Source organism: Salvelinus sp. IW2-2015, unplaced genomic scaffold (assembly GCF_002910315.2).
Source record: "Salvelinus sp. IW2-2015 unplaced genomic scaffold, ASM291031v2 Un_scaffold776, whole genome shotgun sequence".
NCBI classification, from domain to species: Eukaryota; Metazoa; Chordata; class Actinopteri; order Salmoniformes; family Salmonidae; genus Salvelinus; species Salvelinus sp. IW2-2015.
This window is the reverse complement of record NW_019942609.1, coordinates 383017-394679: the sequence shown is the minus strand read 5'-3', so window position 1 is coordinate 394679 and position 11663 is coordinate 383017. Positions and strand designations below refer to the sequence as shown.

Here is an 11663-nt window from a genome sequence, read left to right as displayed (position 1 = left end):
TTAGCCTCCCCTTCTCCTCTCTCTCTCTCACACACACACGTACGTACGTACGCACGCACGCACGCACGCACGCACGCACGCACCACGCACGCACGCCCACGCACACACACACACACACACACACACACACACACACACACACACACACACAACACACACACACACACACACACACACACAGGGGCCGCTGGAGGGACGTGTGTGTGGGGGTGTGGTCACTCGTCTCAGTGGAGTGTGTGTGTGATTTGTGTGTGTGGGGGTGTGTGTCACTCGTCTCAGTGGAGTGGTGTGTGATTTTGTATGTTATTGAACCCCCCCCCCAAGAGTCTTTGCCCTCCCTGATAAAAGGAGGATCTCGACATCTGAGGGTTGGTTGGACTTCACAGCAGGGATCAGTCACTCTGAAGAGAGGGACGAGGGCTTTAAAGAGCATGGGCCAGGAGGGGAAAAGGGATGAAAAAAGAGAAGAATTTGATCAGGAGGCAGCTCACACATGACCATCACCATCGCTCCCTTATATCCCTATCTCCTCTTCCCTCGCTCTCTCTCTCCTCCTGCAGCTGTGGCTTTCTGAGCATGCCTCTTCGCATCCAACGGCTGAGCACACACGAGTGGGGGAAGGAAGAGAGCAAGAGAGGAGGGGCGAAAAAGAGATTCCAGCAGACTAGTTTGAGAAGGCACAGACAAAACAGAACTCGAGTAGGAGCAAGGAGGGCAAATGTTAGAGATTTTCACATTAAGGACATTTGAAACGGGAGAGTTGACAATGCTGTTACAATGTGATGGCCATTTCGCAACTCCTTTTCGGAGGGGGAAAGAAGATGACAAAGGAGTGGAAAAGGCTTTTCGTTGATGGCGTGTGTGTCTCAATGGGCAGTAGGCACGTCCGGCATTCGAGGGTTGACCGCACTCCGATGGACATTCTAGACATGCACCTAAACAGATGTTGATCAACGGACACATTATTTTTATCGTTCCGCAGGAAGAGCTTTCGTGTTGTCAAGGGAGAGCATCTTTGAAGTGAGAGCACTTGTTATGAAAAGGACAAGAGGCTTGTTGTTTTCCAGGGATTCAACTTGAAAGATAAACTTTTATCAGTTCTTTCTTTTTGAGGTTGCACACACAGGTCCCTGTTCCCTTTTATGACTCAAAAGGGAGTTCGGCGGATGATTTTGTGTCAGCGGAAAGAAACATGGATTTGCAGTTGTTCATTTCCTTTTGTCAACACAATATATTGGGAATATCACAGTGTTGGACGTGTGAGGATTACAATGGAGACGAAACCTATAATTGTTTTGCAGTGGATATCCAATACTCAAATAATGGACCATATCCATCATGTTTTTTCACTCCGTGCCACTGTTATGGAATTAGTGCTGGAGTTCCCAATTCCACATTGGCATCCAACCGGAAATGTAATGCTGCGAATCCTTATGATTGATTATGACTGGAGAAGTAAGTGTAAGTGCATTGCTGAAACCATTGCGCTTTTTCTTACTGCTCGAAGAGCTTATTTATGCGGCAACTTATCTACAATGTCCAACATCTAAAATGTATCAACCACTGGCACAATTACAAGAACATTAAGTAATACAAGAGCAATTCCCAGTTACTGCAAATACTAAAGGACTACAAATCAATGCGTGGAGGTATTGTGTTTAGAGTGTAGAGTTTTAGAGTTTGGGCAAAACTATTATTGGTAGTAAGGATTTTTGAGTTATTACAGTCCCTAGGCAGCAATGCGTTTCAAATTACTCTTGCTTGACCGTTTCCCTGCTTGCTAAGTACTGAATAGAGGTTGAAGGATAACTATTCATATTTACGACGGTATTTTGGGGGAACTGATGGCAGGTCATGCAAGTGGACCTGACTTTGTACTCATCTGATGGGACTAAACTGTCTGAACCAACTGGTGGTATATACCTGATTCAACCAACAGGACTAAAATGAACTGATGAACAGAGACAGTTACCACACATTTATTATAATACACAACCCTCTTTGAACCCAGGTTTTTGCTTTGACCCACAACCTTATTTGATATTTTATTAAATTTATTTAACAATTTTTTTCCTAATGGAACTTCATTTTCTTTGACCTGTTTTCGTCTTTCTTCTTGGATCTTGGTTTCACTTCTTCTGACCTATTTTCTCTTTGACCTTCGCCACCTGGTCAGTATGGTGCACCACCGCCACCAACAAGCCTCATGTGTGCTTGTCGGCTCTTGATCATGAGTAGCATGGCGCTGATGGACGCTACCTGGTGGAGCAGAACCAGCCCAGGAAGATTGGTGGTGTGCATCATGGTCCTGTGGGGGACATCTGCTTCCTCCTCGTCCTACGCTACGTGGCGTGTGGGTGGGTTCCGAGGTGCGGACCTCCAAGCGTGGCTACACCATGATCCTATGGTTCTTCTACGTCTTCGTCCTGGAGATCAAGGTCTACTTTGTCTACCAGAACTACAAGGCCGAGGACGGGAAGGGGAAGTTTGGACGGTTGGACTGGCGGCGGCATGGACGGGTGGCACGGAAGCGCTGACATTGCTTCTGTCCATCTGTGTGCCCGTGTCTACATCACGTTGGTGGCCATCGACCACATGGAGTATGTCGTCCGCAGAAGAAGAAGGAGGAGATCCGGCGTCGACTCTTCTGGGTGGTGGTGGACTTGCTCGACGTCCTGGACGTGCAGGCCAACCTATGGAGCCTCAGAGGAGAGGGCTCCCCCTATGGGTGGAGGGACTCATGTTCTTCTACTGCTACATCCTGCTGCTGGTGCTGCCGTGCGTGTCGCTGAGCGAGATCAGCATGCAAGGGGTGAACATTGTGCCCCATAAGATGATGCCTCTACCCGATTCTCAGCCTGGTGACATTAACATTATCACTCTCTTCATTCGACGGAACATGTTTTCTATAGGGACTCCAGGGTGTCTGGGATACTGATGGGTAAAATGTGATCGCCATTGTTCTAAGACGTGCAGTTTGTCCAGTATCGGAGGCATCTCGGTGAGGTCCATCTCCCGCCCTTGGGTAGAGATGCAGAAGAATTGCTTTGTCCACGGCCCGAAAGTGACTATGCCTGTGCCATGCCGATGCCCATGCCACCCCAAGTAGTGATTCAAGACTTCACAAAGTTTCCCGAAGAGATGGTGTGTGTGAGTGACACAGAGGTTGAGCAAACGTGACACAGGTCTTGGTGAGAAAGTAAAAAGATACATAACATATTATAAGCATTATTATAGGACATTGTAAAAACTAATTTGTGCGTATAACAAGTTATTAAGCATGATGCTGCAGGGTTTCAGTAAAGTGTACCAGAACAGTTGACACAAGGAGAGCACTGTGTAGGGTCACGACAAGGTTTGCACCCATTTCCTAGGACAAGGGAGGAAAATGACTATAGGGAGAAGTGAATGTGTGTCCCCCAATGATGATGATCTAATGGAGAACAAAAAAACAAAATGAAAGGATCTTCTTAAGTATCGGACCCTTTTTGAAATGTTCGCCTAAAATGACATACCGAAATCTAACTGCTGTAGCTCAGGACTGAAGCAACTTGGCTGCTCTTTCAGAACCTTTGCACTGATTTCTTAAAGGGAACACAGGGATGAGAGACAAGAGATACTCAGATCACTTAATATATCACCATCCATCCAAAATGTGGGTGCAATTATACACAATTTATAACAATAACGATAGGGGAGCATAGAAATAGAATTGTCAATAACTTAGAAATAGAATCATGGAACAATGACCTGAGCATTGACTTAAATGAGGATGCCTGTTCCAGAAATCATATTTGTACTTATAATCATATATCATTACAAGCCATAACCTGTACCTCAACATCACAATCTCTCTTTTGGGAAAGACAGGCTCTTTCATTATTGATGAAAGACTTCTCTTTTCCAGAATTAACAGTCAGGCGTAAATAATACATGTGCAAGAGGGAGGGCTAGCAGTGTGTGAAGGAGCTAGCTGCCTAGTCCCAGCGCTTCGCTAGGCTAATTAAGCATGTAATAATAAATGGGTATGGAGAGATGGAGGGCTAGCACCACACTAGGTCTTTAAGCCAGTGTGGGGGAGCGTTAGCCCCAGCGCTAGGCTACGCTATGCTAATAAGGCATGTTTGATCACTTGGCATAAATCCTAACATCGGACTGTTAAGACACCCCTCAGGGGACAGGTTCTGTGATGCATTACTCCCAAATATGAGCACACAGGTGGGGGGGCTTGATCGGGGTTGGAGTGGGGTGTCGGGAAGGCCACCGCCACCGGCCATCCGTTTATTGGATCGCGTGTCATTGACTCCAGGCACTCTCCCTGTCGTGAATGCTTATGCTAATCTATCTAAACACCAGTGAAGCATAGACAGACTATCGTCCTTACCCACTGTAGTGAGGCACGAGCTGTATCCGAGTAGAAATGGAAAGTGTTTTCCACCAAGTAGATACATGTGTTAATTAATTGTGCTTTGTAGCCTCTCTCTCTCTCTCTCTCTCTGCCGGGAAATCATTTCGTCTCCTTCTGCCTTTCCTGTAGGTTCCTTTTTTCTGAGAAATAATCCCTGAAACCAAGATTGGTCTTTCTTTGATGTAACCACTTATTCTCATGAGTATACTCTTAATTGTATCTCTTAAATGTTTTAACGTGTGTTTAATCTGTCAATTTGAATGTGCCATAACAATAAAATCATTTAAATTACTCTGGTTCTATTACATGTTTTGTAATGACTTGGTTGAATATTCTTATGGTTTTTCTCACTGTCAACATTATCACAGCCAAAACCACTTCAAAATATACAATGATGTATAATCAATCACAATGACACTGTGAAAGCTTTCAGCAAGAGCTAAAGTGCTTTCTTACTTACGATGTAATTACATTTTAACAGGGAAAATGGGACTAGGGAAATTATAACATATCAAAAGGAATTACAGCTTGTTCGTTGGTTATTGCTATGGAAACTCCAAGGAGTGTCTAAATTCCTTTACTAGCAACTGGCACCAGCCCCATTTCTTCTATTCAATGCACAAAGTTCCCAAAGTAGAGCTAACTCAATTACTGTAATGAAACAGGAGACGCAAGTGCAAAATGTGAGGTTCTCAAATCGTATTTTCTCAAAGAGGCAATAAACTACGAGGGCGATATAACAGTTCCACAGCATCCAACAACATGCATTACACATATGACTTCACCCTCCAATAAATTGGATGAACTAATGAAAAAATCCTTTCTAGAGCTGAGAAAAAATACCTTTGGAGGATTTTGGAGTCTCAAGGACTGTTCGATACAGGGGTGGAATTGCTGTTGCTCGCATAATTGTATCAACAGACTTGAAGGTGTAAGTGAGCAATTTGGGCAACATCGCACTCAACACCATCCAAACACAACATGATCTGATACAGCTCAAATAGCACATAATAAGTATGAATCGTATCATCCCAGTGGCAACTTTTGTGAGTATTGGTGGAATTGGAATGTGTCGTTCGAAAGGGAGTTCAGGACGGTGTATGGAAATAACTTTGACATGCAAAGAAATGCGTTTTTTTTGTGAACCTCGAAAATGTTACAATTACAGTTCTCAAAGTGACTTTTCCAAATTCCACCTGTCTGTGAGTGGTAGGTTGTCTCATTGGCTGGGAAAACACTGGAAACTCACGACAGAGTAGTCACCTGTGCCTTGTGGAGAGAAAGTACCTAAGATTCCTAAAAATGTCCACTGGGGCCAGCGATATTCTTAGCGACAGCTCGTCTACTACTTGGCGCTGACCTACTTCTTCCTTTACCGTGAAATATTGGTCCTGCCAGTTGGAGAGCTGTTACCGGTGTCTCATTGCCCCTCCAATGTGGTTTACTTTTAAAGGTCCTGCCTCCAACCAAAAGCCCATTTTCCAACTGGTGCGAGCCCGGGTCCCGTGCCACCAAGAATAATGGCCATGGTCACGGTCGGTCAGAAAAGCGTACCGTATCCATCTGCCGTGCTGTGGTCATTGGTGTGGATGTAACATCTAGAAAATTGTGCTACATGTTTCCTGTGATACATATTTATTTCTGCATGTGTTTGTATACATAAGAAGGACAGTATGTCCTGTGAAATGCGTACGGGTGGTATAATCCACACACTATACCACGTGCCAAATTTGTTTATCTGGACTCGAATGTGCCACTCGGGGGCACAGAAGTAGAGAGCTGCAGTAGATACCCGGGCTGTATCCCAAATGGAACCCTATTCCCTATGTAGGGCAGTATTTCTCACTAGGGCCCATAGAAAGTAGTGCACTATGTAGGTGAAAGGGTGCTATTTGGGCCGCAGACCCAGTGAACCCCATGGAGAGAGGCCGTCCATTACTGACGATGGCCATTTATGTTTAAGGGCACTTCAAGTTCCATTGTAATTTTCTCCCCTTTGAAGACAATGCTTTTTTCCTTTGAGTAATCACCTGGGGCTTGTGTAAGTGTGGTGGGGGGGTGGGTTCTTGGGAACATTGGTGGTTATTTATAACATGTAACCACTATTGTTCATGTCACCTTTTTCTTCACAGAAAGAACACCGAAAGAAAAATGATGTTTAATGTAGCCTGCTGTACTACAGTTAATTACCATATTGGATAGCGAGTCACATTTGCTTGACTATAGGAAATGTACCCCTTACGTTTTATAAAAAATCCCTTTACATGTATGTTTTTGAACCGAAGAAAGAGGCCTACCAGCACAATTTCTGAGGCACATGGAAGAGAAATTATCATAGTTTTTTTGTGTGCAAAGAACAGCATGACCAAGCTTTGCAAGCCCATTTTGGTAAACACTGACTTACCAGCAGGCAGGGTTTTTCGAAGGCTTTGTTTTTCTTAATTGACAGATTGGCTTGACTCACAAATGTGCATGCATTACTATGGGTCCATTGTTGGAACATACACATGTGAACAAGTCCATCTGTTGATGAGCATCAAACAGAATCGATGATACACAGCCACATACTGTACCTGTGTATTACCAAACATTGTGTAGGTGTTTGTGTTGGCTAGTGCCAACAAACCAACATTGCGATCCCATTACTCTTTTGTTGTGATTAAGTGTAAAGTATTCATATGGATTAAAGGTGTTCATTCAAACATTCAAAGTTACTACGCTACAGTAATCAACTTGCTCATTTGTAAATTGTACACTGAGTATATAAAACGTTAAGAACGCCTGCTCTTTCCATGACGTAGACTGTCCGGGTGAATCCAGGTGAAAGTTATGATCCCTTATTGATGTCACTTGTTGAATCCACTTCAATCAGTGTAGATGAAGGGGAGGAGACAGGTTAAAGAAGGATTTGAGACAATTGAGCCGTCAATTGTGTATGTGGCTTTGAACGGGGTATGCTAGCCGGTGCCAGGTGCACTGGTTTGTGTCAGGAACTGCAAAGCTTTCACGCTCAACAGTTTCCCCTGTGTATCAAGAATGGACATCCAGCCAACTTGGCACAACTGTGACACAGTTAGTCATCAGAATCTTCATTTTTCAGTTTAAAGACCACGTGAGTCCGTAATCAGACCAAGATTCCCAGACACCAGAAGTCTTACAAATGTATCATCTGACCCACAAATGTGTTATTTTTAGAAGTTTTAGATGGGATGGAAACATTAAAAAGTCATGAAAAAAATGCTCTGGAAATGCAAACGGATGTATCAAATTAGCCCAATTTACTCCGCTATAGATATCCTCAGAAGCACACCCAAAACCAGTGTCTAGGTCCAAATATTCTTTATAGTGTAGTTCTTTCCCTAGTTTCCTTTCCAACTTGGCCCAATGGGTCTGGACTAAATAGGTGCCAGCAGTGACGTGGAAACATGCGGTGCATCTAAAAACTGGCCTCCTCTCCTTTTTCTGTACTGACCTCAAAACACAGGATAGGTCAGAGCAATGTTGTGGTTGCCACCAGGAATGTGCTTTTTTGTCCTTCAAGTTATTTCACGTCAGTGCAGATAAAGGAAAGGAGATGAGAAGAGGAAGCCACTTTAGACTATTGAGATGTACCCCGATATTACAATCCTTTCCTCTCACCTATCAGAGGTCACAAGGGGACTTACAAAAATATATATCATGTTTTCAAGGGTTATACTGTTGTAATAGGATTTAGATTTAGGAGTGTTTGTAATGAGTTCAGACATTTGATTATGCTATTTAATGTCATTCATATAGGGGAAATCAGATATAGAACATGTTTTGCAAGCCTGCCATTGCATCTATTTTGCGAAAACAAAACTGAAACTCTATTGGTGCTTCGTATGCCTTAAGCTGTTTATGAATGTGTTATATGGTTTATATTCACAGTAGCGTGCCTGAAGCGTTACCTACGTATATGTTTCTCTCAGCATGGCTTCCTTTACTTTGAATGTCCACTCTTATATCTTGAGCTTATATTTCATAGTGTGTGGGTGTTTATTTTGCAAAGAGGTAATGTAGATGCACACAGACACACATACTCACACACAAACACACACACACACACATCCAAAATCCTCAGTATTCCACTCATGAGTGTAAAATTGCATCTGGCACCCAAAGGCATTTACACTGCGGACACACATCTTCCCACAGTTCTTTGCATTTCACGCTGTCACATGATATAAAACTTGTCCACATTTTTCTGGCATTTTCTCTCCTTGTGTACTTGGCGTGAGATGCTTACTCTTTCTCTACTGAAGGAGGTATCTGTTTTCTTCAACTCCAAATCGAATGCAGACTATAAGACTATAATCCTGGAGATAAACTTCACATAATTAAATTAAAATGTAATTAAACGTACTACATAACTCCCCAAACAATTCTCAAAGCCTTGTGGGACAACAAACAAGTCTTATTAAGTTTTAAATTATCATCCGTTTTGGTAAAAAACGTACTTAATAGGAAATGTACCTAATTTAAGCAACATATAACAATTATTCATTGATTGGCTTCATGAATTAAATATAAGGGGGCTATTTATATTGTTAACTGAGTGTATATGTGAATTACTGATTATATAAATCTGTCTCATTAGGACTCGAGGGACAGTGCCTGCATCAGCCTCCAGGCACATGCTTCCTGATGCTAACTAGTCCAAACTCTCAGCCATCCACTTGCTCTAGCTTACTTCAAAGCAGCGGGAAAGGAAAGAGGCCCACATTTGCATATATTTACATACCTGCAGATGCACCCTAATTTGTGGCAGCTGTTGGATTAAATACTTCTCATTGGGAGAGATGCATGGGCGTAATTTCCACTAGGGACTAGACCTGGGTTCAAATACTATTTGACATCTCTCAAATACTTTGAGCATTTTCCCTAGTCAGCCTGGAGTGTTAGATGGGTGGGGTTTGCAGCTTTGTGACTATTCTATTTGTCCATTAAGCCAGAAAGCTCAGTCATGCACATATAAAGTGTCACACCCTGAACTGTTTCACCTGTCTTGTGCTTGTCTACACCCCCCACCAGGTGTGTCCCATTTCCCTCATTATCCCCTGTGTATTTATACCTTTGTTTTCTGTTTCTGTTGCCAGTGCGACTTGTTTTGTCAGGTCTTACCAGCATGTTTCCCATTTCAACTGTTCTCAAGTTTTTGTTTTCTAGTCTACCCGGTTCTGACCATTCTGGCAACCCTGAACCTGCCTGCCGTCCTGTACCTGCCTGACTCTGACCTGGTTTACGAACCTCTGCCTGCCCTCGACCTGCCTTTAGCCTGCCCCTTTGTGATAATAAATATTCTGAGAATTTAACTATCTGCCTCCTGTGTCTGCATCTGATTCATATCCTGAGACGTGATGATAAAGTATCTGAAATGACTTCAAATATTATTTAAATCCAGGTCTGCAAGGGACTAGGTACGCGCACACATACATTTCAATGTTAAATGTTTCTCCCCAACACTTTTGTCGAGTGATGTCATAATTTATTGGACAATTAGATTGTGTAGAAATGTATGAAATTAGCTTTGAATGGCAATTTGGCAAAAGAGCTTTGAATAGCAATGGGGGAGGTCCCCCAAAACCCTTGCCTGATTTTTCTCCCCCACATTTTGTATACAAGTTTTGTAGGAATGTTGATTTAAGGGCCTTTTAGATCACAATGAAAAAAGGTTACATGGGTATGGAAGTCCTAGATCAGCCCTTCAAGCTGAACAGAGTAAAACAGAATGGGTCTTTCTGTCTTTTCATTCTTAAAACCTGTCATTCTTAAAACCCGCTAGCGGAACTCCTCCCACATTCCACTGAAAAGGCAGAGCGCGAAATTCAAAAAATATTTTTGAGAAATATTTCACTTTCACACATTAACAAGTCCAATACAGCAAATGAAAGATAAACATCTTGTGAATCCAGTCAACATGTCCGATTTTTAAAATGTTTTACAGCGAAAACACCACGTATATTTATGTTAGCTCACCACCAAATACAAAAAAGCACAGACATTTCTTTCACAGCACAGGTAGCTTGCACAAAACCAACCAAACTAACCAAGAACCAACCAAACTAACCAAGAAACAACTTCATCAGATGACAGTCTTATAACATGTTATACAATAAATCTATGTTTTGTTCGAAAAATGTGCATATTTGAGGTATAAATCATAGTTTTACATTGCAGCTGTCACGCCCTGGCCTTAGTATTCTTTGTTTTCTATATTATTTTAGTTAGGTCAGGGTGTGACATGGGGAATGTTTGTGTTTTATCGGTTTTGGGTGGTTATATGGTAAAGGGGGTGTTGGGTGTAGTGTATGGGTTTGTGTTGAGTGTATGTGTCTAGCTGTGTCTATGTTGGGTGTAAGTTGTCTAGGAGAGTCTATGGTTGCCTGAATGGGTTCCCAATTAGAGACAGCTGATTTCTGTTGTCTCTGATTGGGAGCCCTATTTAAGGTAGCCATAGGCTTTCGTTTGATGTGGGTAATTGTCTATGTCAGAACGTTTGTAGCCTGTTGTATGTGCACGACGTTTATTAGCTTCACGATCGTTTTTGTTTTGGTTAGTTTGAAAGTGTGTTTTGTTTCATTTTGCCTTCTTCAATAATAAAAGAAGATGGCTTATTTTCCTACTGCTGCGTTTTGGTCCGTCAATCCTCCACACGATCGTGACAGCAGCTACCATCACAGCTACCATCAGAAATAGCACCGAAGCAGCCAGAGTAATTATAGAGACCAACGTGAAATACCTAAATACTCATCATAAAACATTTATGAAAAATACATGGTGTACAGCAAATGAAAGACAAACATCTTGTGAATCCAGCCAATATTTCAGATTTTTTAAGTGTTTTACAGCGAAACACAATATAGCATTATATTAGCTTACTACAATAGCCAACCACACAACAGCATTGATTCAAGGCAACAGTAGCGATAGCGACAAAACCAGCAAAAGATATTGAATTTAATTATTTCACTAACCTTCATAAACTTCATCAGATGACAGTCCTATAACATCATATTACACAATACATATATGGTTTGTTCGAAAATGTGCATATTTAGAGCTGAAATCCGTGGTTATACATTGTGAAAATGTAGCAACTATTTTCCAGAATCTCCGGATATATTTCTGACACTCACCTATTCTGACCAAATAACTAATCATAAACGTTACTAAAAAATACTTGTTGTACAGCAAATGATAGATACACTAGTCTTAATGCAATCGCCGTGTTTAG

The 11663-nt window shown here is 42.2% G+C and overlaps 1 pseudogene; it reads left to right on the top strand.

The window, feature by feature from the left end:
- Positions 1-2206: 2206 nt before the first annotated feature.
- Positions 2207-2952, top strand: LOC112068867 (transmembrane protein 121-like; annotated as a pseudogene).
- Positions 2953-11663: the final 8711 nt, after the last annotated feature.